The sequence below is a fragment of the Phyllobates terribilis genome, unplaced genomic scaffold (genome assembly GCF_046119375.1).
Source record: "Phyllobates terribilis strain yellow unplaced genomic scaffold, ASM4611937v1 Scaffold_1__5_contigs__length_1240528914, whole genome shotgun sequence".
In the NCBI taxonomy this organism is placed as follows: Eukaryota; Metazoa; Chordata; class Amphibia; order Anura; family Dendrobatidae; genus Phyllobates; species Phyllobates terribilis.
In genome coordinates, this window is record NW_027362761.1 from 512,810,148 (window position 1) to 512,834,872 (window position 24,725).

The following is a 24,725-nucleotide window of genomic DNA, read 5'->3' on the forward strand; positions in this document are numbered from 1 at the left end:
TGCACAGTACAGTCCACGTGCGCCGATATCTGAGTCTCATCAGGATCACCTCCACCGCCGGGGGTTAATGTCTGCTGATGAGGGTCTGGATTATGCTTGAAACCTATTTCGTTCGGCACCGGATCCAACTGATAACATTTTTGGGCATCGGTGCTGATGCTTTCCTCCTCTTGAGTCTGTAAATTGTTGTAGCCACCCCCTGATGCCCATAGAATAGAATGTGTGAACAGCTTTGCAGACTCACCCATCTGTGATTCCACACAGTCAATTGGGTGATTGGAGAGTTGTGATGCGGGGGGGAACAAGGGTAATTGGGGTGCCACCTCTAAGGACTGTACTGTGTGTGATGATGAGGTGTAGGAAGAGGAGGACAGGCCACTTGATGCAGCGCTTGCCATCTACTGGAGTACATGCTCTTTCTGGCCCTTATCTACAAGGCATACCGCTGTGCGGCTGCCAAAGAAAGGGAGTGGAGTAGCCCATCCAGGAAAAGAAGTTGTCAGTTGTCTTTGGATAGGACGAGATGGTGTTTGATCAGTAGAGCTTTCAGCAACATTACCACTTACCCCACATACACCTTGAACACCAAGCCTATTCCCCCTTCCACCACGACCCTGCTCTTTCCCACTCATGCTGGATGTACCCTTCCCCTCTTTTAGCCAGATGTTTCACAACCCTAGGCCCAGACCTGTCAGTCACCTGTCACTAAATTAAAAATCAGTATTTATTTGTTGAGATAGTGTGGCTGGAGCATGCTATTAGCACAAGGAATTGATATTTTGAAAAGTGGACTGCTGGTTGGCCAAAAATATTAGCAACACAAAATATTTATATGCAGAAATGTGGCCTTGTTTCAGGACCATGCTATTAGCACAAAAAAATTAGATTCAGAAATGTGGACTCCTGGCTGAAGCAAAACTAGTAGCACAAAATATTTATATGCAGAAATGTGGTCTGCTTTCTGTAGCACGCTATTAGCACAAACAATTTAAATTCAGAAATGTGGGCTCCTGGCTGAAGCAAAACTAGCAGCACAAAATATTTATATGCAGAAATGTGGCCGCCTGCTTTCTGTAGGATGTTATTAGCACAAACAATTATGATTCAGAAATGTGGACTCTGGGCTGAAGCAAAACTAGTATCACAAAATATTTATATGCAGAAATGTGGCCTGCTTTCTATAGCACATTATTATCACAAACAATTTAGATTAAAAAATGTGGACTCCTGGCTGAAGCAAAACTAGTATCACAAAATATTTATATGCAGAATTGTGTCCTGCTTTCTGGAGCACGCTATTAGCACAAAGAATTTAGATTCAGAAATGTGGACTCCTGGCTGAACCAAAACTAGTAGCACAAAATATTTATATGCAGAATTGTGGCCTGCTTTCTGCAGTACGCTATTAGCACAAAGAATTTAGAATCAGAAATGTGCACTCCTGGCTGAAGCAAAACTAGTAGCACAAAATATTTTTATGCAGAATTGTGACATGCTTTTTGGAGTACGCTATTAGCACAAAGAATTTAGATTCATAAATGTGCACTCCTGACTGGTCAAAAATATTACCAGCACAAAATATTTTTATGCGCAAATATGGCCTTGTTTCAGGACCACGTTATTAGCACAAAGAATTTATAATTTCAAATGTGACTCCTGCCTGGAGCACAAAATTAGTGTTAGAACCCTCCTGTTTGTTTTTTCCATCTTGTGTTTTCCGGTCACGTGACCATCTGCCTTTATATTCCAGCTCTGCCCTTTTGGCTGTGCTGGACTTCAGTGTTGGACTGTTTCTCTAGCCAGGTGCTTCGGTGCCTTTCTCTGTCAGTTTGCTTGGTCCTCTGGGACCTCTAGTACCTTTTTGTCAGTTTGTCTTTTTGTGTTCTGCAACAACTTCTCTGTTTAGGAGGTGTCCCATTTTTTGTCCCAGTCCTTAGTTCTTTTAGGGACCCCTCCCCTTATGCTATAGGTCTTCGTTCAGACTAGCCGAGGACTAAGGCAGGTCTGTTCGCTAGGAACAGTCAGCCTGCTACATCGTAGGGATTCAGCTTAGTCTTACTGTAGAGACAGCTTTCCCTTATCTTTCCTTAGTACTTGTTGCAGATCATAACAGTAAGTCCAGCCCAAAAAACTAAAAGGAAAGAAATTCGGGGATCAGTATGGTTTCCGTCCAGGATTTGGCTCAATGCTTGCAGGGATTGTCTCTGGAGGTGGCCGAGCTACAGCAACACGTGAGTAGCTGTTCTGGAGCGCATTCTGTGAAACCCAAGGTAGGACTGCCTGATGTTTTTTATGGTAAACAGCAAGTTTTTTTTCCTTTAAAAATGCTTGTTTGTTATATTTTCGTTTGAGACCAAGGTCCTCTGGGAATGAATCACAGCGCATTGGTTTTATTATGTCACTTTTGCGCAATGAACCACGGGGGTGGGCCTTTTCTCTCCAACCTAATGATACGTGTTTAAGGTCTGTAGAATAATTTTTTTTCTGCTATGGGGCTATTATATGACGATCCTGATAGAATCTCGTATGCTGAGGCAGAACTCAGGCGTTTGAATCAGGGGTCAGGTGATGTTGAAAATTATTGTACACACTTCAGGAGATGGGCTTCAGAAGTCAAATGAAATGATCCTGCGCTGAAATGTTTATTTCTTGCTGGTCTAAGTGAAAGGGTTAAGGATCTGCTAATTGCATTCCCCGCACCTGAGACTCTGCAGGATGCCATGCAGTTAGCTGTTCGTGTGGACAGGAGACTGAGGTCCAGGGTGAATGAGGTAAAGACTCCTGTAATGTCAGGTCCTAGTCCCCAGAAAATCTGCTCTGATGGCGGGGAACCGATGGAGGTCGGGCGATGTCACTCCGCTCTCAGGAAAGAGACCGGAGGTTCGCCGAGGGATTGTGTCTTTATTGTGGTAAAGCTGACCATTTGATTAAGTATTGTGAGCTTTGGTTAAGTAAAGAAAAAAAAAAGTCAGTTACACCAGTATAGCTTGTTTACGCTCTGCAGGAGTATTTCTTTCTGGGAGTACTACTTTGCAGGAAAATTTGATTGAATTTCAGGTATTTGTGGATTGTGGTTCAACACTTAATGTGATTGATAAAGGGTTTTAGGAAAACCTTAAATTGAAATACAAACCTTTGTCATCACCTATTTCTGTGACTGCAATTAATAACACTCCCTTGAAATGTATTACTCACAAGGTTGCTGCATTTCCCCTCACTATCAATGGTCTTCACCAAGAAATTTTGGACTTGGTTGTATTAGATAATTTACCCTCTCCAGTCGTTTTAGGTTTGCCTTGGTTAAAACTGCACAATCCTTTGCTGGACTGGTCTACTAATGTGATTAAGTCTTGGAGTCCGAAGTGCTATGATAAATGTTGTAATGGTCGCATTGCGGCTGTGGAAAAAAGGGAATTACCTGTACCTATTCAAGACTTTTGGAGGGTTTTTTCAGAGGAGTCGCAAGTTTTACCTCCTCATAGGGATTATGATTGCACCATTGAGTTTGCTCCTGGAGCTACTCTTCCCAAGAGTCGCTTGTTTAATCTGACTATTCCTGAAAGAAAGGCCTTGGAGGAGTACATACAGACTAGCCTGGCTGCTGGTCACATTAGACCTTCTAAGTCGCCTGTGGCAATTGGATTTTTCTTTGTTAAAAAAAAGGACAGGGGTTTACGTCCATGTCTGGATTTTCGTGAAATTAATAAGATTACCGTACGCAATTCCTACCCATTGCCGTTAATTCCTGACTTGTTTAACTAGTTGGTGGGGGCCAAGTGGTTCTCTAAAATTGATCTTCGGGGGGCATACAATTTGTTACAAGTGAAGGAGGGTGATGAATGGAAAACTGCTTTTAACACTCCGGTAGGTCATTTTGAGAATCTGGTGATGCCTTTTGGTCTTACCAATGCACCTGCATTTTTTCAGAACCTTATTAATGACATCCTGAGACCTTTGATTGGTAAGAATGTGGTTGTGCATTTGGATGACATTTTGATTTATTCACCAGATTTAGAGTCCCATTGGCAGAGTGTACGTGAAGTTTTGCAGTTATTGAGTGATAATTCACTCTTTGCTAAGCTGGAGAAATGTGAGTTCACTGTGCAGAAAATTAGTTTTTGGGCTACATTGTCTTCAGCGAGGGCTTTGAGATGGACCCGGTGAAGGTTCAGGCTGTGCAGGAATGGCCTAGGCCTATTGGTTTGAAATCTATACAGAGACTTTTGGGTTTTGCCAATTATTACAGGAAATTCATTAAGAATTTTTCTATAATTGTTAAGCCTCTGACCGATCTCACCAGGAAAGGTGCGAATACGGTCCAGTGGACTACTGAGGCCATTGAAGCGTTTGAGTATCTCAAAGAGAGCAAAGTCTTGATTCCATATATAAAGGGAATATCTTTTACCAACTAACACAAAAAACCCTTTTATCTATTTATTATGAAAGATAATCTTTAATAGTCAAATATGACAAATATAACATACATAAAGTGCCCGTAAAGTGCCCATAAAAAGTGACCTAGTGCAGGCAGAAATATACATTCATCATAATTGATTTTTCCTATTTTCACACCTTCTTACTGAAGACGATAATCTTTCACTACTTGATACATAATGTGTAGGTGTGAACTTGAACAAAAACAGCCTATACATAATAGGTCACTAGTCTTAAAAACAGCAGGAGAAGGTTATTGTAGGTGGGACTTATGAATACATATCTATTATTTCCCAAACTGAATCAATATACCACATACATGTCAAGGGCTCAACCCTATATATGGAGTCCTTAATCAGATGCTTTACACAAATTACAGTATGATATTCACAGGGTTAACAGTGCTAATCCCCCTCACAGTTTGGGTTTATATGATAAGCTAATACTCCATTCCAAAATACTTTTTCTAGACCATAACATGATCAAAGATAGGACTTATCTGAAATATGTATTTAGGTTGCCCCCATCATTCCTCCAAACTCCTCGACGCGTTTCCCCGTTGTTTAGTGGTTCATCAGGAGAAGATCATCCTGCAGAGAGCTACATTGTGCCACTCTATCCCCTTCCTTATATGTGTACACCACGTGAAATCTGATTGAAACCACTTCCACAATCCAGAGACAGAGCCTCATTCATAATCATTGTACTCCTCTGTCTCCTCTCTCTACTACGCATGCTCTAAGGTCTGCACTAGGTCACTTTTTATGGGCACTTTACGGGCACTTTATGTATGTTATATTTGTCATATTTGACTATTAAAGATTATCTTTCATAATAAATAGATAAAAGGGTTTTTTGTGTTAGTTGGTATCTCAAAGAGAGGTTCAGTTCTGCCCCTATCCTTATGCAGCCTGATGAGACCAAGCGTTTTTTGGTCGAGGTCGATGCTTCATCGGTGGGGGTCGGAGCAGTTTTGTCTCAGGAGAACAAGGATGGAGTACATCCTTGTGCCTTCTTTTCGAAAAAAATTTCGGAAACCGAACTGAATTATGATGTTGGAAATCGGGAATTGCTGGCTATTAAACTCGTGTTTGAACATTGGCGTCATTTTTTGGAAGGCGCTAGATTTCCTATTCAGATTTTCACAGATCATAAGAATTTGATCTATCTGGATGCTGCCAAGCGCTTGAATGCCCGTCAAGCTAGGTGGGCACTTTTTTTATCTCGGTTTCATTTTTCTGTTACCTATATCCCTGGTACTAAGAATGTTAAAGCTGATGCATTATCTCGCAGCTTCTCTCCTACGGTCGGTGCCGGGGAGGAGGAGAGCATTTTACAGAAAGGAGTTGTGGTGGCGTCATTTGACTCCGTTTTGGAGAATGGGATTCTGAAAGCTCAGGATGATGCTCCATCTAACACTCCCCATGGGAGGTTGTTCGTGCCTAGAGCCTTTAGGAGAGATTTGTTTGTGGAGTGTCATGAGTCTCGGTTAGAAGGTCATCCAGGAATTTCGGAGATTAAGAGACTTATCAGTCGCAGTTTTTGGTGGCCTGGATGGCAGAAGGAAGTCATCAAGTGGGTGCGTCAATGTACTGTGTGTGCTAGGTCAAAGGCTTCACATACTCCTGCTGCGGGGTTGCTTTGCCCTCTGGAGGTTCCTAGTGCGCCTTGGACACATCTCACAATGGATTTTGTTACTGATCTTCCTGTGTCCGAGGGTTTTACTGTCATCTGGGTGGTCATGGACCGTTTTAGTAAGATGTATCATTTGGTTCCATTCATTAAGTTGCCCTGAGCCAAGACACTCGCTAAGGCATTTGTGACAGGTTGGGAGTCCATTTGTCATTTTCGTCTGGTTATCATCCTGAGTCTAATGGTCAGACTGAAAGAAAGAACCAGGATGTTGAACAGTTTTTCCGTTGTTTTGTGGCGGACAATCAAGAGGTGTGGTCTGAGTTTCTGCCTCTCGCAGAATTTGCTCTTAACAATCATACATCCTCCTCTGCTGGGTGTTCTCCTTTTTTTTGTTGTACTGGGAGACATCCGTCTTTTGGTTCGTTCTCCAAATTGGGGTCAGCGGTGCCGGAGGAGGAGAATTTTTCCGGTGATTTGGAGAGAGTTTGGACTAATGTACGTTGCAACAAGAAGTCCAAGAAGTATTTTGACAGGAAACGTTTACTGTGGGTGACATGGTTTGGTTGTCCTCAAAGAACCTGCGGTTGAGGATTCCCTCTAAAAAACTTGGTCCTAAGTTTGTGGGTCCATTTAAAGTGCTTCAGGTTGTTAACCCGTCTGCTGTTAGGTTGGATGTCCCTACTTCCTGGAAGATTAATCCTGTGTTTCATGTTTCCTTGTTGAAAAAGGCTGATGTATCAGATAGGGACGCCACTGTCACAGTTCCTCCTGTGGTGGAAGACGGCGAATATGAAATTTCTCGTATCTTGAATTCTAGATGGCATAGAGGGAGATTACAGTATCTTGTCTCCTGGAAGGGTTTCGGTCCTGAAGACAACTCCTGGGTAAGGACGGATGATGTCTCTGTTCCTAGGCTTGTTAAAGCTTTCCACAAGATATTTCCGGATAGGCCTGGGCCTGGATGATCTGGAGGATCCTCATAAAAGAGGGGGTACTGTTAGAACCCTCCTGTTTGTTTTTTCCATCTTGTTTTGCGTTCACGTGACCATCTGCCTTTATATTGCAGCTCTGCCCTTTTGGCTGTGCTGGACTTCAGTGTTTCACTGTTTCTCTAGCCAGGTGCTTCGGTGCCTTTCTCTGTCAGTTCGCTTGGTCCTTCTGGGACCTCTAGTACCTTTTTGTCAGTTTGTCTTTTTGTGTTCTGCAACAACTTCTCTGTTTAGGAGGTGTCCCATTTTTTCTCCCAGTCCTTAGTTCTTTTAGGGACCCCTCCCCTTATGCTATAGGTCTTCGTTCAGTCTAGCCGAGCACTAAGGCGGGTCTGTTAGCTAGGAACAGTCATCCCGCTACATCGTAGGGATTCAGCTTAGTCTTGCTGTAGGGACAGCTTTCCCCTATCTTTCTTTAGTACTTGTTGCAGATCATAACAATTAGAAGCACAAAAGAGTTATATGCTGAAATGTGGCCTGGTGTCTCTGGACCACACAATTAGCAAAAAGGATTGATCTGCTAGAAGGTAGATTTTACAGCCACACAGGATCCTATCTATCTGAACTAGCTGACTGACAATCAGCCGCCTAAATAACTATCTCACTATCCAGTAGCATCAGCACAAGCAGCCTCTCTGTGCTGATACACTGACAAAATGGCGCCAAAACAACATGTCCGCTCTTTATATGGAGAGGGACATGTGACTTTGACAACGAATGACATAAGCCCTTGTGTCTGGACATTCTGGATGGTTTATGCTCCTTTACTTGGCTGCCAGAATCTCCACACATTAAGTTAAGAAAAAAAAAATTAAGAATAACGGTTCGCCGCTCCTCTGACCTCTCCCCACCTGATGAAGGCTTTTTTAAGCAGAAACGCGTTGTGTGATTTGTCTATTAAGATATCCTGTATATGTGATCTATTTATCATGATATCCTGTTCTTAAATATTATTTTTTAAGAAAATAAAACCATTTAAATTTTTTAAAGAAAAAGTGGGTTACAAGGTGGTTCCTTTTAGAATCACGAGGATTCCCATAACATACACGGGAGAGCCAGCAGGATCTTTTATCATTTTTTCACCCCCTCCCCTTGTTAAACATGCCCCCCCCCACCCCGCTCATTATACAGGCACCACTATCCTAGCCAAAGTCCTAACAAAAGCATTAGTGGAAATGCAATCATTTACCGAACTTTAGCCGAATTTTGCTGATTTTGAGTAAAAATGCTTGGGGGTCTGAACACGAATCTGAATGTGCAATGTTCGTGCCGACTTTGAGATTGGCAAACGTTTTCCGAACAAGTTTGCTAATCTCTATTCTCCATCCATTTTGATCCATTTCTTATGATAACAAAGTAAGAAATATTTAAACAGTGTGAGTTTGTATCTGATTTTCTTAAAAAAAAGAAGATAAACTAAGCTCAGTCTTTTTCCATACACCGGAGAGATACGTCGTACTCGAAGCATACTGTAGGTTGTCTCCTCTATGCTACATATGTGATGCCCAGCTGCGCTTGGTATCACAGATCCTAGAAGAGTGCATTGATGGATTCCTCCACATGAGGCCCCCATAACCATTCACACATCTCCACCTTCCACCTCAGACCAGCAGAGGGAGCCCGTTAGGGATATAAATAGGGAAGGTGGAGCCAGGCAGTTGAGTTCCTCTGAAGAGTTCCTGCAGTAGAGAAGCCTGAGAGAGATCAGTCTGCAGTGGAGCTCAGTGATTCAGCAGTTCCTGCAGAGTGAGACACAGAAACAGGTCTGTCTGCAGTGGAGCTCAGTCTAGTTTAGAGAACTCAGCTAATAGTTCATCAGTGGAGCACGAGGCTCCTGCTAGCTAGATTCCAGTAGCTCAGAATAGTGAGCTTTAGGTGTGCCGGCGCCATAAGATCGGTGAAGCACGGCAAGCTGCCGTTAGTGTGTATAGCCTAGTGAGGGCCCCGAGTAGGCCGAAGGCGAGTGGAGAGTTAGTACATAGGGGGCAGAGGAGCTTAACTAGCTCACCCCGAAGCATTTACCGGACACCGGGTCCGAAGCTTACGGGATCTCTATGACCCAGTATGGCATAACCGGAATCCCTGGAGAACTACAGGTCCCAGGATCGCTAAAGTGCTGATACGTAACAGAGCCGGGAGACACATAGGCCCCGAAGCTGGGAGCGTGCACTCCAAGGAAAGGCCCTATCACAAGGTCGTCAGCCAGCGCAGGACAGAGACAAAGTTAGGCCTAGCTCCAGGCAGGTCAGAAACTTACTACGCAGAGGCAAGAAACAGGAGGCCCTACACCCGCTCATTGGGGAGGATCCTGATATGCACCCTTCACCCTACAGTACTCTGAGACATGCCTGAATTTCCACCAGTTAAAGGTACTGAAGTGACTATTGTGTCCGTCCCTGTTCTTGCTCTGACCCGGCTGGGTCCCCTCTGTCCTGCATCCCCCTTTCCGTACGCTGCCCTGAGGCCTAGCTCCACCTGTGGGGAGCGATACCATCTAAGCTGCTTTATCACCGGCCTCAGTGGACTGCCGCAGCGCTGGTGAATCTCACCAGAAACCACAGGTGGCGTCACGAACTTAAATAAAACTAATAAACAAACCAATCCCTTTTTAAAAGCTGACCCCAGAGTACGGGCCCGGGAGCCGACCACTGCGACATCCCCAAGGTCAGGCAAAAAGGCCCGGGTACCGAGTCGTCCCCATCACCCTGGGCGAGTCACATACATGTGGGCATTTGTGATACAAGAGGTGGATCTCGTTGATATCTAATATATTATACAAAATATCCAACATTCTGGACATTGGTCTGACTTGTGCTATCAGAAGTATAGAATCATTGTGAGTCTCATCCAGTGTTGGACTGGGTTGCCAAGGGCCCACTAGTAATCAGCTGCAGGCCCCCACTTTTCAGCTACATGCAAATGTGACATTATACTCAATCACAAATTTATATAACAATGACCTGGGTAGATTGTTAAATGAATAATATGCTACCTTTGTCTGTACATAGTAAATCAAGTATATTGTGCCAAGTACTGCTCATAAGAGAGTGTGGTGGCCCAGTCCTGCACAGGGGCCCACCGGAGGATTCTCCTGTTCTGCTGTGGGACAGTCCAAGCCTGGTCTCATCAGTGTACTATGTAATGCCTGAAAGAGTATAAGTCATTTATTTTTACATATTAAAGAGTTTTGGGATTTTAGTTTCTTATTTCAGGTGAATAAGATGAGTTCTTGCTGCATCTGCTGGCATTTTCACATTCTGTGGAACAGGAATGACATAAATCTGTGTTAGGGTTTGGTGTGTGGGATGTGTCAGTCGAATCAGTGAACTGTTATATGTGAAAATAGGCCAGAAGGGCAGGAAGTCTATTTAAAGTAACATTTAAGGGTTGCAAAATCCCTGGCATTTTTCTGCATTCTAGCTGTACAAACAGCCATGTAAACACACAAGAAACACACAGATTAAAGGGAACCTGACAGCTGATACATAACACCCGATCCACGTACAGCATGTATCAGGCACTGGCTGTAAGATTTCAGCCAGATATTTCAGAGTCAAACATACATGGCTGAAATTATACAGCCAGTGCCCCATACATGCTTAGAATTTTTATGGCCAACATTAAAAAGAATGATAGATTTACACTAGGTGAACGAGTGCCTTTCTGCTTTGTTTTTCTTTAGATTTTAAAGCTTAGAACAATCTGAAAACTTAATTCATAATTAAACTCATGCTCCCTCTTATTTCTCTTTCTGCTTATATTCTGCACTTTTTCGGATTGGATTTATCCAGCAGAATATTAGAGGATTTTTTTTCCTAAACTCTGAAACAATAACGGGCCCAAAATGTCCCACAGAAGATAACAGTATTTGGAGATCAATCACTCGCTACTAGAGGTTTTTTCTCCAACATTCATCTAAATATAGATTGCAATGTCCTGACCTGAACTCAACAACCTTATAGGTTCAGGATCGCTCCCCACCTGGCTTTTCTCTCCCCTGCCCTGGTAAGATCAAGATCCGTTCGGGACGCCATTATTATTACTTGGTGTTACTTCTGTACAGATACAGTGCTTTTGTCGTTCTGAGCTCTCTGTTACCAAGGGTTATTACTAACAGTATTATGTGCCTTAGTGCTATTTTCCCATACAATCCAAATAGGAACTTACGGGTTACCTTTTACTTCTATGCACTCTTGGCACTTTACTAAATGGTATATAATTCCCCTACTATTGTCCTGATCTTTTAAATTTATACTTTATGTTATGTCAGTTTTTCAATAAAATTGTATATGTTTTTTCCACACATCATATATTCCTCCTTTTTTCTCCACTTCACTATATAAAGCGGAATGATTTTTAAATGGACCTTGGTGCCTAACTGTGGTGCTATAGGCCCATGAGTATGATATGGGTTTTGTGTATATCATAGGTTCAGGACCATTCAGGTCAGGTGACCTGCGGCCGGACATCGCGGATCGTTTTAGGACCGTGAATTTCAAATGCGTTAAACCATCATAAGGGTGATCCACAAATAACCTATATGACATTGAATGTGAACATGTAAATGGTGGATCCAGGGTTCTTCAGCCCAACACTGGCAGTTCTACATCTTACGGGCCTTGTGATATTTTACTTTATTATTGCTATTAATTACTTTAGTCTTTTGCTGTTATCCTATTTCCCCCAAATCATACATAGACATTAAAACAAGAGCACCTCCAACTGTGAGATCTCAGCCCTTTTATCTCATGGGTCTGAATAATGTACACTTTTAACAATTGCCGCTATAAATGAGACTATATATAATATTCTGGATTTTTCACTTTGGACTATCACTTTTTTGTTAAAATATCTTTGATGATAAACTATACTGTGGTTCCTAGTAGTGGAAAATCCTGCTATTAGCTGTAAGCTGTAGGGGGAAATCTGCAAATGTTCAGTTCTCCTGGAGAGCCACCACTGGGAAAATAAAGCATTGTGCAGTCTTGCTTTTAACTACTTTTCACTAGTATACTGTTGTTCATTAGTCAATTAACTGAATAAGAATATTAAAGGGATATTCCAGTTGATAAAAACATTTTTATAAGGCTCAGACTAGTATAAAATATTTCAAGGATCAAAACTCACCATCACCAATCCTGATCCCCAGCATCTCCAGTTTTGATGCTTACCCAGTTCTTGCTGGTCACCTGGTCCTGTCTTGACTCACCCAAATTGGCAGAAAATGCCCATTCAGTGAATTTATGGCCGAGGAAGGTCACCATTGCAACCAATTATTGCCAGTCCCTGCCATTTCCAGAGAGTTGAGATGGGATTAGGAAACAGAAGCCAGCAGGGACAGGGTAAGCATCAGAATGAGGGCAGCAGGGGATCGGTGCCTCGTGATTCCGCTCCTATTTTAAACTGATCTGGACTCTTTCAAAGATATTTTTATCTATTAGATTATCCCTTTAATTACAAATCAAAGGTAATAAAGGAATTGCACATAGTTTATATATGTGACACGCCCCCTGGGCCGTGGGGTACTCGGTAGCCAGGCCGGTTGGTACTGTGTGGTGTCACAGTGGCGCTGACCCGATCCGTGACCCAGGGCGGTCAATAAAAGGGGGTTAAGTGAAAAGGAAATAAAGTTTTTATATATATAATATTCGTGACGCCACCTGTGGTATGCGGCTATATGGGGCCGCCCCTGCTGTGCAGATCCTCTGGAGCTGATGATGACGCAGCAGAATTGGTTCAGCTCTCCACAGGATGAGCTTAGCTCCAGGGCAGGAAGTGGTGATGTGATAGATGTTGCTGTGCAGTGTAGTGCAGGGGATGGCGCAGATAATCACCAGTCCACAACTTAATGGCGGTTTCCTCTTATCTTTACTTGCGGTGGTTAGGCAGACCGGGGCACGGGTACTAGCTGGTAGTAGAGGTCCGAGCGGCCTGGAAGCAAGTTGGGAATCCACCTCGCCAGGTGAAGTTGGAGGCCTTCCCTTTGCGCTAATCTCTTTGGCCCCGCTGCTTATAGCTGTGCTGTGGCCCTCGTCCCTGAGTAAATCGTCTTTGTGCTCATCCGTATGGCAGACAGCTCGGGCCTTCCTGGGGTGTCGCTCCCATGTGGCGGTGCTGGGCCCTATGTGCTGCTGAGCCTCCGGGCGTCTGGTGGGGCCAGGAGACCTGCAGTCTCCTGCCCTCCGGTTTCTGCTGCTGGGCCTTCAGTGCCCCACAACCTCGGACTCCGGTGTCCAGTTCTTCTACGCTCCTCTCTGGGCTGAGCTGCCGTGCAGCTCCACTCCCCAGGTCTTTCCTCTTCGCTGTCCTGACTTCAACTCCTCTCACTAACTCTAACTAACCCCGCCTCCAGATTCCAGTTTCTAAGGGGAGGAGCTCCCCTTGCTGGTCTGGAGCCAGGAAAGTGTTGTATACCTGACTAGGGAACTCCTGCTTGCTTCCAGGCATGGCATCACCTCTTGTTAGGGAGGCAATACCACTGTGGCAACCGGATCCCTGGGGTGCCACATATGCACTTTGACAAAAGCAGGAACATGGTTTACATATGTTATATGCAGATTTACAGATTTTGGTAAACCTTTAGTGGCAGGTTTCATTGCACTGCAATGGATGAACTCAATGGCAAAAATGCAAAATTTAGGGCATTGCTTTCAAAAAACCAAAGCATTTCTGAATTAGTTTTTTGTTAACCTTATTTAATTGTATTGCAGTGTGCTTTGTTTCCAGAATGAAAATTCAACAAAAAATATGCTACGTGTGAAAACAGTGTCATGATTCCACCATTCAGGGTGTCCTAGGGACGCAGTGAGTGACAGGTCAGCCTCCTATAGAATCAGGGGCGTGCTGGTCTGTCAGTATTTTGAGTGACAACCCAGCTATCCAATCTGTCCAGGCCTGCTGGGTTTTCTCCAGGTGTCAACCATTCTAGGTGATTACCTGGCTATTTAGCTGGCTGACAATGGTCAGACAATTGCCAATCGTAGCTTTGCTCGGTGGTGTGTGTGCCTTGTGCTCTGTGTTCAGCTATTCAGATTGTTGCCTGACCTCAGACTTTGCCTTTTGACCATTCTTTTGTATTGCCCCTTTGCCTTTGACATACTCGGACTTTGCTGTCTGATCTCGGACTTTGCTTTTGACCATGATGTTACCTTACCCTTTTGCCTTTGACATGCTCTCCTGGTACTGACCCCGGATTTCCTGACTTCCTTGTATCATGGCTTGTGCGTGAGAAGTGACTCAGCGTCACACCCTGCGAAAGAGGAGCCTGCAGAATGCACACTTCTCAATGGTGAAATTGCAACACTGAGAAGAAAAAGTCTTGGAATTATAAAAATCACAGGATGGATAGACATGTTACTGATGTAATGAAATATGGAGGCAAAATATTGAAAACATTTCAATTTATTCAGTATTGAGCATAAGCGCCACTTGCAGAAATCCCCGCACTTACAGGCATTGCCTGCTATGAGTGAGGTTATTAATGATTGTCTGAGGATTGTTCAGCCACTCTGAATGCACTTGCTCAAATAATTAAGATCCACTTCAGGCGGCTCCCTTTGCAATTACCAGTCAATGACATCCAAGATGTGCTCGAAGGGAGACAAGTCTGGAGACAATGCAAGACATGGAAGCATGATTTGGCCACGTTATTGGTCCTCATTTACAAAGGGAGCTGCCAGCAGCGGATCTTGATGATTTGCCCAAGTGCATTCAGTGCAGCAGAGCATTCCTCATTTCCGAGATTTCAATCTGGGCAAGCGCCGCCTCCGGCGGCCATTTTCCCGAGGCCCACCGCAAGGAAATCATTGGGAAAGGGGTCTCTGCTCACCAGCACCGACATCTTATGAGAGCCTAGGGCCCACAGCCTCGCACCACCTGGACAACCCCTCCTCCCAGCCCGGGGCCCGCAGCATCGCACCACTCCTTCTGCAGCCGCCTCATGCAGCAGTGTCCCTGCCTTCTGTGACCCCGCTCCACCACCGGCATCCCCCCCGGTAGCTACCATTAAAATAGACTATAAGATGCACCACCATTTTATTTTCAATTTTTTTTCCAATTTTCCACCCAAAAATTTGGTGGGCGTCTTATGGCCCGGTGGGTTTTATATTCTGCAAAATACGGTATTTTCTCATTTTGTTTCCATCTTAGGTTTTGTCTGTTTAGTGGCCAGTGTGAACATGCTCCTGTACATTGCATGCATGCCAACTTAGGCTATGTGCCCACTATACGTTTTTTAAGCATTTTCGCAGCGGCAATTCCGCTGCAGAAACGCTTAAAAAATGCTTGGTAGAAGGTCTGCCATGTTCCCCAATGATAATCCGCATGTGCTGTGCACATGCTGCGGAAATTTCTGCTGCGGATTATCATTGTGGAAAAATCCACAGCACTACCAATTATTTTGCGGAATCGCGGTGTTTTCGCCGCCATTGACTTGCATTGGACCGCATGGAATCTGCATCACTGCATCTGCAGATGCGGAATCCATGCGTTTCAATGTGCGGATGGTACCCGAGTCTGGAGAAGAGGAGACTCTCCTTCGGACACAGGTACCATAGTACCTGTAAAAAAAAGAATAAAATAAAAAATATACATTATACTTACCTTCTGATGGCCCCCGGTTTCCATAGCGATCCGTCATGGCTTGCCAGCAGCTCGCGATGGTCTATAAAGGACCTTCCATGACGTCATTTAGTCATGTGACGGTTCAGGCGACCACTGACGTCGGCGGTCGCATGACCCGTCACATGACTAAATGACGTCATGGCAGGTCCTTTTCGTCCACCGCGAGCTGCCGGCAAGCCAAGACGGATCGGATAACGGATAAGGAGACCGGGAGCCATCAGAAGGTAAGTCTAATATTTATTTTTTATTTTTTACCATTCTTTTACGGTCACACTATATAAATCCATGCCGTTTGCATGGATTTATATAGTGTGACCAAGTTGTCAAGCACTTTCCAAGTGATGCTAAAATCGCTTGGAAAGCGCTTGACAACCAGCATGCGGAAATGCAAGTGAAGAACGCTTCACATCCACATGTCCCTGGCAGGAAAAACGCATGTACAATCCGCATGTACAATCCGCATGTACAATCCGCATGTACAATCCGCATGCATTTTTTCTGCCAGGGAGATGCAGAAACGCTCAGGAAAAATCCAGAGCATTTCTGCATTGTGGGCACATAGCCTTAGACTTTGGCTGATTTTTCTGGGTTTTTCTTACAGTACTGTAAATAAAAAATAGTAACAGCTGCACTATGCGATATAGGGTGCAAGTCACAGTACACCGAAATAAAATATGAAGAAGGTAGGCAGTACTCCAAATAAAGTGTACAAAAAACTGGGGGTACTTTATTGACCCATCCCAAATGTGACTTTTCAGCTCTGTAAAAAACAGCGATGAGCCTTTCTCAACCATATATATACTGTATATACCCAGGGATCATACAAAAATAGCAGCACATTGTCATATAGGATAGGATGGAGAGAACAGTTACAATGACGTGTATTACTTTGCTTCCAGATATAACCTTTATAATTGTTTAATCAAACTGCAGGTTCAGATGGCAAAGACTTACAGATATCTCGGTCTGACACTGATAAATACCTCATTAGTATACATATCTCACCAGGGATAGGCTCTGTACAAGTGAGACTGATTACATGGAGCCCGTTCCGTTTAATAGATTAAGGTTTTGTAAATCAGGCACAATCTGCTTAGAGGGGCAATGACCTTGAGCAGTTTGTGTAATGAGGTAAACGTATATGGCGTATCTCTCACGGCTAGAAATTAATGGAAATCAGAAGTTCAGAACATTGAGTCTGCAATAAAAGATGGGTCTATGAAGAAGATAGGTGCATGCATGTCCAGCTCACCCAAATGGAGGCTTCTAGGTAGATTTGGCACGGAAACGCAACCACCCCTGGCTGATGTGGCCAAAGACTAAACAACAGAGGAAGATGATCCAGCCATTTCTTATGTTATAATATATCAAAAACTTTATTCCAAAAAACTTGACAAAAATTGTCAATATCAGTACATCCAAGCAATGTACAAAAAGAAAGCTCGCATATTGCTTGGATATACTGATATTGTTAATTTTTATCAACTCTTTTGGGAATAAAAGTTTTTTAATATATTTTAACAATTAATAACCAAAAAAACAAAAAGTGCCAGGAACAAAATAATGGACAATTAAATATGTTAAAAATCAAGTTTATTAGAACATAGTTAAAAAACACACATGGGCACATAAAGACCCCGGATACAAGAAAAATGGTCTAAAATTTGGTGGGTGGGTGAGCTACTGTGAGAAACCCCTGCAAACACGTATATAAATGTGTTGATGTTATGTAATTTGGTCTCTATCCAACTTAAAATACAACTGAAGACGAAATTTAACTCAGCAAAAACAGAATTTATTATGGTTTAAATATACATATAAACATACAAATGATAAAAAAGCACCTCCAAACTGTGAGGGACTGTAGATTGCATCTAATCCAAGGTGCATATATACACTGTGTGACGAATTATTAGGCAAGTTGTATTTTAGAGGATTATTTTTATTATTGATCAACAACTATGTTCTCAATCAACCCAAAAGACTCATAAATATCCAAACTTAATATTTTTGGAAGTTGGAGTGGGTTTTTTTTAGATTTGGCTATCTTAGGAGGATATCTGTTTGTGCAGGTAACTATTACTGTGCAGAATTATTAGGCAACTTAATAAAAACCAAATATAATCCCATCTCACTTGTTTATTTTCACCAGGAAAACCAATATCAGTGCACAAAATTTAGAAACAACCATTTCTGACATGCAAAAACAAAAACCCCAAAAATTAGTGATCAATATAGCCACCTTTCTTTATGATGACACTCAACAGCCTTCCATCCATAGATTCTGTCAGTTGCTTGATCTGTTTTCGATCAACATTGCGTGCAGCAGCCACCACAGCCTCCCAGACACTGTTCCGAGAGGTGTACTGTTTTTCCTCCCTGTAGATCTCACATTTTATGATGGACCACAGGTTCTCTATGGGGTTCAGATCAGGTGAACAAGGGGGTCATGTCATTATTTTTTCTTCTTTTAGACCTTTACTGGCCAGCCACGCCGTGGAGTAGTTGGATGCATGTGATGGAGCATTGTCCTGCATGAAAATCATGTTTTTCTTGAACGATACCGACTTTTTCCTGTACCACTGCTTGAAGAAGTTGCCTTCCAGAAACTGGCAGTAGGTCTGGGAGTTGAGCTTCACTCCATCCTCAACCTGAAAAGGTCCCACAAGTTCATCTTTGATGATACCAGCCCATACCAGTACCCCACCTACACCTTGCTGGCGTCTGAGTCGGAGAGGAGTTCTCTGCCCTTTACTGATCCAGCCTCTGGCGCATCCATCTGGCCCATCAAGAGTCACTCTAATTTCATCAGTCCATAAAACCTTTGAAAGATCAGTCTTAAGATATTTCTTGGCCCATTCTTGACATTTTATCTTATGTTTCTTGTTCAAAAGTGGTCGTTTTTCAGCCTTCCTTACCGTGGCCATGTCCCTGAGTATCGCACACCTTGTGCTTTTTGATACTCCAGTAACGTTGCAGCTCTGAAATATGGCAAAACTGGTGGCGAATGGCATCTTGGCCGCTTCACGCTTGATTTTCCTCAATTCATGGGCAGTTATTTTGCGCCTTTTTTGGCCAACACGCTTCTTGCGACCCTGTTGGCTATTTGCCATGAAACGCTTGATTGTTCAGTGATCATGCTTCAAAAGTTTGGAAATTTCAAGACTGCTGCATCCCTCTGCAAGACATCTCACAATTTTGGACTTTTCAGAGCCCGTCAAATCTCTCTTCTGACCCATTTTGCCAAAGGAAAGGAAGTTGCCTAATAATTAAGCACACCTCATATAGGGTGTTGATGTCATTAGTCAACACCCCTCCTCATTACAGAGATGCACATCACCAGATTTACTTAATTGGTAGTTGGCTCTCAAGCCTATGCAGCTTGGAGTAGGACAACATGTATAAAAAATATCATGTGATCAAAATACTCATTTGCCTAATAATTCGGCACACAGTGTATATTGGATATACTGCTTCTATTAAATATACTGAAATACATACAGTACAGACCAAAAGTTTGGACACACCTTCTCATTTAAAGATTTTTCTGTATTTTCATGACTATGAAAATTGTACATTCACTCTGAAGGCATCAAAATAGGAATTAACACATGTGGAATTATATACTTAACAAAAAAGTGTGAAACAACTGAAAATATGTCTTATATTCTAGGTTCTTCAAAGTAGCCACCTTTTGCTTTGATGACTGCTTTGCACACTCTTGGCATTCTCTTGATGAGCTTCAAGAGGTAGTCACCGGAAATGGTCTTCCAACAATCTTGAAGGAGTTCCCAGAGATGCTTAGCACTTGTTGGCCCTTTTGCTTTCACTCTGCGGTCCAGCTCACCCCAAACCATCTCGATTGGGTTCAGGTCTGGTGACTGTGGAGGCCAGGTCATCTGGCGTAGCACCCCATCACTCTCCTTCTTTGTCAAATAGCCCTTACACAGCCTGGAGTTGTGTTTGGGCTCATTGTCCTGTTGAAAAATAAATGATGGTCCAACTAAACGCAAACCGGATGGAATAGCATGCCGCTGCAAGATGCTGTGGTAGCCATGCTGGTTCAGTGTGCCTTCAATTTTGAATAAATCCCCAACAGTGTCACCAGCAAATCACCCCCACACCATCACACCTCCTCCTCCATGCTTCACGGTGGGAAACAGGCATGTAGAGTCCATCCGTTCACCTTTTCTGCGTCGCACAAAGACACGGTGGTTGGAACCAAAGATCTAAAATTTGGACTCATCAGACAAAAGCACAGATTTCCACTGGTCTGATGTCTATTCCTTGTGTTCTTTAGCCCAAACAAGTCTCTTCTGCTTGTTGCCTGTCCTTAGCAGTGGTTTCCTAGCAGCTATTTTATCATGAAGGCCGGCTGTACAAAGTCTCCTCTTAACAGTTGTTGAAGAGATGTGTCTGCTGCTAGAACTCTGTGTGGCATTAACCTGGTCTCTAATCTGAGCTGCTGTTAACCTGCGATTTCTGAGGCTGGTGACTCGGATAAACTTATCCTCAGAAGCAGAGGTGACTCTTGGTCTTCCTTTCCTGGGGTGGTCCTCATGTGAGCCAGTTTCTTTGTAGCGCTTGATGGTTTTTGCAACTGCACTTGGGGACACTTTCAAAGTTTGCCCAATTTTTCGCACTGACTGACCTTCATTTCTTAAAGTAATGATGGCCACTCGTTTTTCTTTACTTAGCTGCTTTTTTCTTGCCATAATACAAATTATAACAGTCTATTCAGTAGGACTATCAGCTGTGTATCCACCAGACTTCTGCACAACACAACTGATGGTCCCAACCCCATTTATAAGGCAAAAAATCCCACTTATTAAACCTGACAGGGCACACCTGTGAAGTGAAAACCATTTCCGGTGACTGCCTCTTGAAGCTCATCAAGAGAATGCCAAGAGTGTGCAAAGCAGTCATCAAAGCAAAAGGTGGCTACTTTGAAGAACCTATAATATAAGACATATTTTCAGTTGTTTCACACTTTTTTGTTAAGTATATAATTCCACATGTGTTAATTCATAGTTTCGATGCCTTCAGTGTGAATGTACAATTTTCAAAGTCATGAAAATACAGAAAAATCTTTAAATGAGAAGGTGTGTCCAAACTTTTGGTCTGTACTGTATGTTACCCTGTGTGTTTAATTCTCAGGCAAATGCCAGTACTGGTAATCATATATTATACAGTGGTAACATAACGCAGCAGAGGTCCAATATCAACACCGGCATGATGCAGAGTTCCTAAACCCCTACGCACGTTTCATCGTTTGACTTCCTCAGGGGGCGTGGTGGTGGCCTGGGAGCATGCTAATTTTATGTGTGGCATGGACCAATGTGGGAAAAAAGAGCTGTCATGTGACTTAATCAGCATCTGACGTTAGTGCCGCATGATTACCCCATCCGCATCTCCTAACCACATGACTTCCGGTTTCTGGCCCATGGAACGCACCCTGTCAGTGCTCCCATGACAACATGAGACGCGTTGCACGTACGCTCCTGCTGTGGTCGGATTCCCCGAAGTCAGGAGTGCAGACAAAGGGCGCATGCGCACTGACAGATGGATTAAAGTTGTATTCAGTGAGCTGAACGAGTATGGTATTGTATGAGATAGAATCATGTGCAAATATGGTGCAGGTAGAGGGATGTGATAATATAAATGTTTGGCGCCCAGCTGCGCTTGGTACCTCAGATCCTAGAGGGGTGCATTACCGGATTTCTCCACAAAAGGCCCCCACAGCATACACACACCTCCACCTTCCACCTCGGACCACCAGAGGGAGCCCGATAGGGATATAAATAGGGAAGGTGGAGCTAGGCAGCTGAGTGATTCAGCAATTCCTGCTCAGACACAGAAGGAGTCAGTGCAGTCGAGCCAGAGTCTAGCAGTTCCTGCAGAAAGAGTTTAGTACAGTCTGTAGAGTGAGTCCAGACTAGAACTCACAGAGCTCAGGATAGAGAGCTAGGAGTGTGCCGACACTCTGAGAGCGGCGAAGAAGAGCAGCGTCCCGGCTGCAGTGTGTGTAGCCTAGTGAGGGCCCTAGCGGGGCCGAAGGCGAGTGGAAAATGAGTAACATAGGGGGCAGAGGAGCTTAACCAGCTCACCCTGAAGCATATACCGGACACGTGGATCTTCATGACCAGTAGAAAACAACCGGAACCCCTGGCGAACTACATGTCCCAGGATCACCAAAAGCTGATACGTACCAGGGTCAGGAATCACGGAGACCCCAGAGAATAGGGAGAGTGATCTCCAACAGAAGGCCCTATCACCAGGTCAGCAGGTGCAGAACAGAAACCAAGTTAGGCCTAGCTCCAGGCAGGTCAGAAACTTACTACAGAGAGGCAAGAAACAGGAGGCCCTACACCCTCTCACTGGGGAGAATCCGGACATGCACCCCTCACCCTACAGTGCTCCGGGACGTGCCTGAATTTCCATCAGTAAAAGGTACTGAAGTGACTTTCGTGTGTGCTCCCATTCTTGCCCTGACCCGGCTGGGTCCCCTCTATTCTGCACCCCCCCCCCCCCTACGCTGTCCTGAGGCTCTGCTCCACCTGTGGGGAGCGATACCATCTAAGCTGCCACAACACCGGCCTCAGTGGACTGCTGCAGCGCTGGTTTTCCTCACCAGACACCACAGGTGGCATCACGAACATTTACAAACCTATTATCCCAATATACATTCCCCTCTTTTCAGTTGTCCGCCCTGGGCCACGGACCGGGCCAGCCACCGTGATATCCCCCAAGCATCTGAGGGCCCGGCTGCCGAGTACCCCACGGCCCCGGGGGCGCGACAAATGCGTGTCTAAACTAGTGAAATAATAAAGTATACCCATAAAAATAATCATAAGGTATACAGAGTTGTGTATTGCATTGTATACCTAATATGAGTTTAGTTTTGTGACACAGACTATAATGTGTAATAATATATGAATTATACATGGTGAGAAATGAAAATTGACAGAAGTGCATTTTGCATAATGATAGAGAACAGTGTAATGAAATATGAATATCATATGGTGAGGAATAAAGATTAACAAAAGTGATTTTTGCATGATGATAGGAAACAGTACTAAGAAAGCCACAATGGGCTTCATAGTGAATTAAAGTGCTGGGTGCAAAGAACTCATAATATCTAAATTTTTAAACATGTGTATTAAACATGATAGGACAGATAAAGAAAATACAGTACCAATGAACTCCATATACCTCCTAAAGAGATCTTCATCAGACCCCCAGTCTAAAAAAAAAACAACAACTTTTAATGTCCAGTGGACTGGTCTAAGGAAAATTATAGAGAAACACTGGAGCGTTCTCCAAGTTGACCCTGTTCTTAGAAAATGTCTGCCAGAACATCCTTCCATGCACGTTGCCACTATATTTGGCTGTCCCACTGAGAGTGAAAAGAGCAGCAGTTGAGCATCTGCACCGCCCGTCCTTTCTAACACAGATTAATGTGCCCCGTTCTGCCAATCGATGGTGCCCCAAGTATTTGAACCCCCACCAATCTATAAACCTGAATTTTTGTTTTTTTTTGCTCTTTTGATTTTTCTTCCTTTCTTCCAAAAGCAATAACTTTTTTTTCCATTGACAAAAAGGGCTTTTTTTCTTTTTTTTCAGGATTAGTTGTAGTTTCGAATTACACCATTCATTTAACCATGGAATGTTTTGGAAAATTAGAAAAAAAAATTGGTCCAAAAAAAGTACAGTGAAATGGAAAAAGAACGAAAAAAACAATGTCAACATAGATTTTTGAATTTTGCTTTTATAGTACAAAATGACCTGCTGACAACATGATTATCCATGACAGTACAATTTTCTCACTACTAATTGTGCCTTGTTTATTTATTATTTTAGTGGTGAAAAAAATTCAGAAATTTGTAAAAAAAAATGTTTGTGTAGCCATTTTATGAAATCCATTCTCCTTATCCACCAATGTAGCTGTGTGAGAGCTTGTTTTTTGGCGCTGAGCTCACATTTTAATTAGTACAATTTTGGGGTACTTATGTAATTTAGATTTCCTTTTATTGTAATTTTGGAAATGATGGCATTCCAATTTGTTTTTCTTTTAAGCATTTAATATTCGGTTCAAGTAATTATTTAATATGAGATTACATTCTTTTTCCTAACGATACCAAAAATGTTTATTCAAAAAAAAAAATTGTTTTTATTTTTGAAGGGTAAAAAGGTGGAGGATTTATATTTTTAATGTTTATACTTAATTTTTGGGTCATCTGGCTGGTAAGAAGCAGATCAATTCCTGAGCCAACTTCATACTTTCCTTATGGCAAAAATTAATAGGTTGTTAAGCAGTTAATGGACCCTCCTTGGGATTCACTTGCTGCTTTTGAGTGGTGCAAAGTCAAATCAGCTTTTTGATATCACTTTCAGAACCATCTCAGTGGTTCTTCATTTTAAATTTACATTTATTTAATTATTTTGAGCGGAAGAAATGGATTTTTGCTATAACATATCTTGGAGTGAAGGGATTCTATCCGGGTTGCGCTCTGGTCCTGTACAGAAAAAGGGGTGTCCCAGTCCCTGTGTGCTGTAGGGTGTGGGGTGCATCACACTCAATTGTAGGCCACAGACCTCCGCTGTCTCCAGGTTTCCGTCGTCAGGACACCAAGTTCTTTGTAACAGTCAAACCTTTACTGAACAGTCCAAGTTCATCAAGTGGGCACAAGTGGGATAGGCCACAGCAATTCGCACTTCATTCCTCCTTAGTACAACTCCTCTTCTGTCTTGCCACTGTAGCGCCCCGAAGGTTCGATTGCTACAGAGGTATTGCATCTCACCCAGAGGTGTGATATCTCACTTCCAGGTAAGGATGGAGTGTGGCACCCTAACACCCACATGCACTACACCACATTTCCGGGGGACAGGGCGACAATGCTCCCAAGTGTGAGCACAACTGTCCCTGTCCCTGGCTGGAGTGGGGGGAGGGAACACCTAGAAAGGGGGAACCCGGTAGTGTGTGGGTGGGGAGAGTAGATCCCAGGTGCACTGTAAAGTAGGAGTATATAAGGTGGGCACCATCTT

At 43.3% G+C, this 24,725-nt stretch overlaps 1 long non-coding RNA gene across 1 annotated transcript in view; it reads left to right on the plus strand.

Moving 5' to 3' along the window:
• Nucleotides 1–24,725, plus strand: part of LOC141168449 (uncharacterized) — a 176,924-nt gene that overhangs the window by 72,987 nt on the left and 79,212 nt on the right. The gene's annotated exons all lie outside the window — the stretch shown is intronic.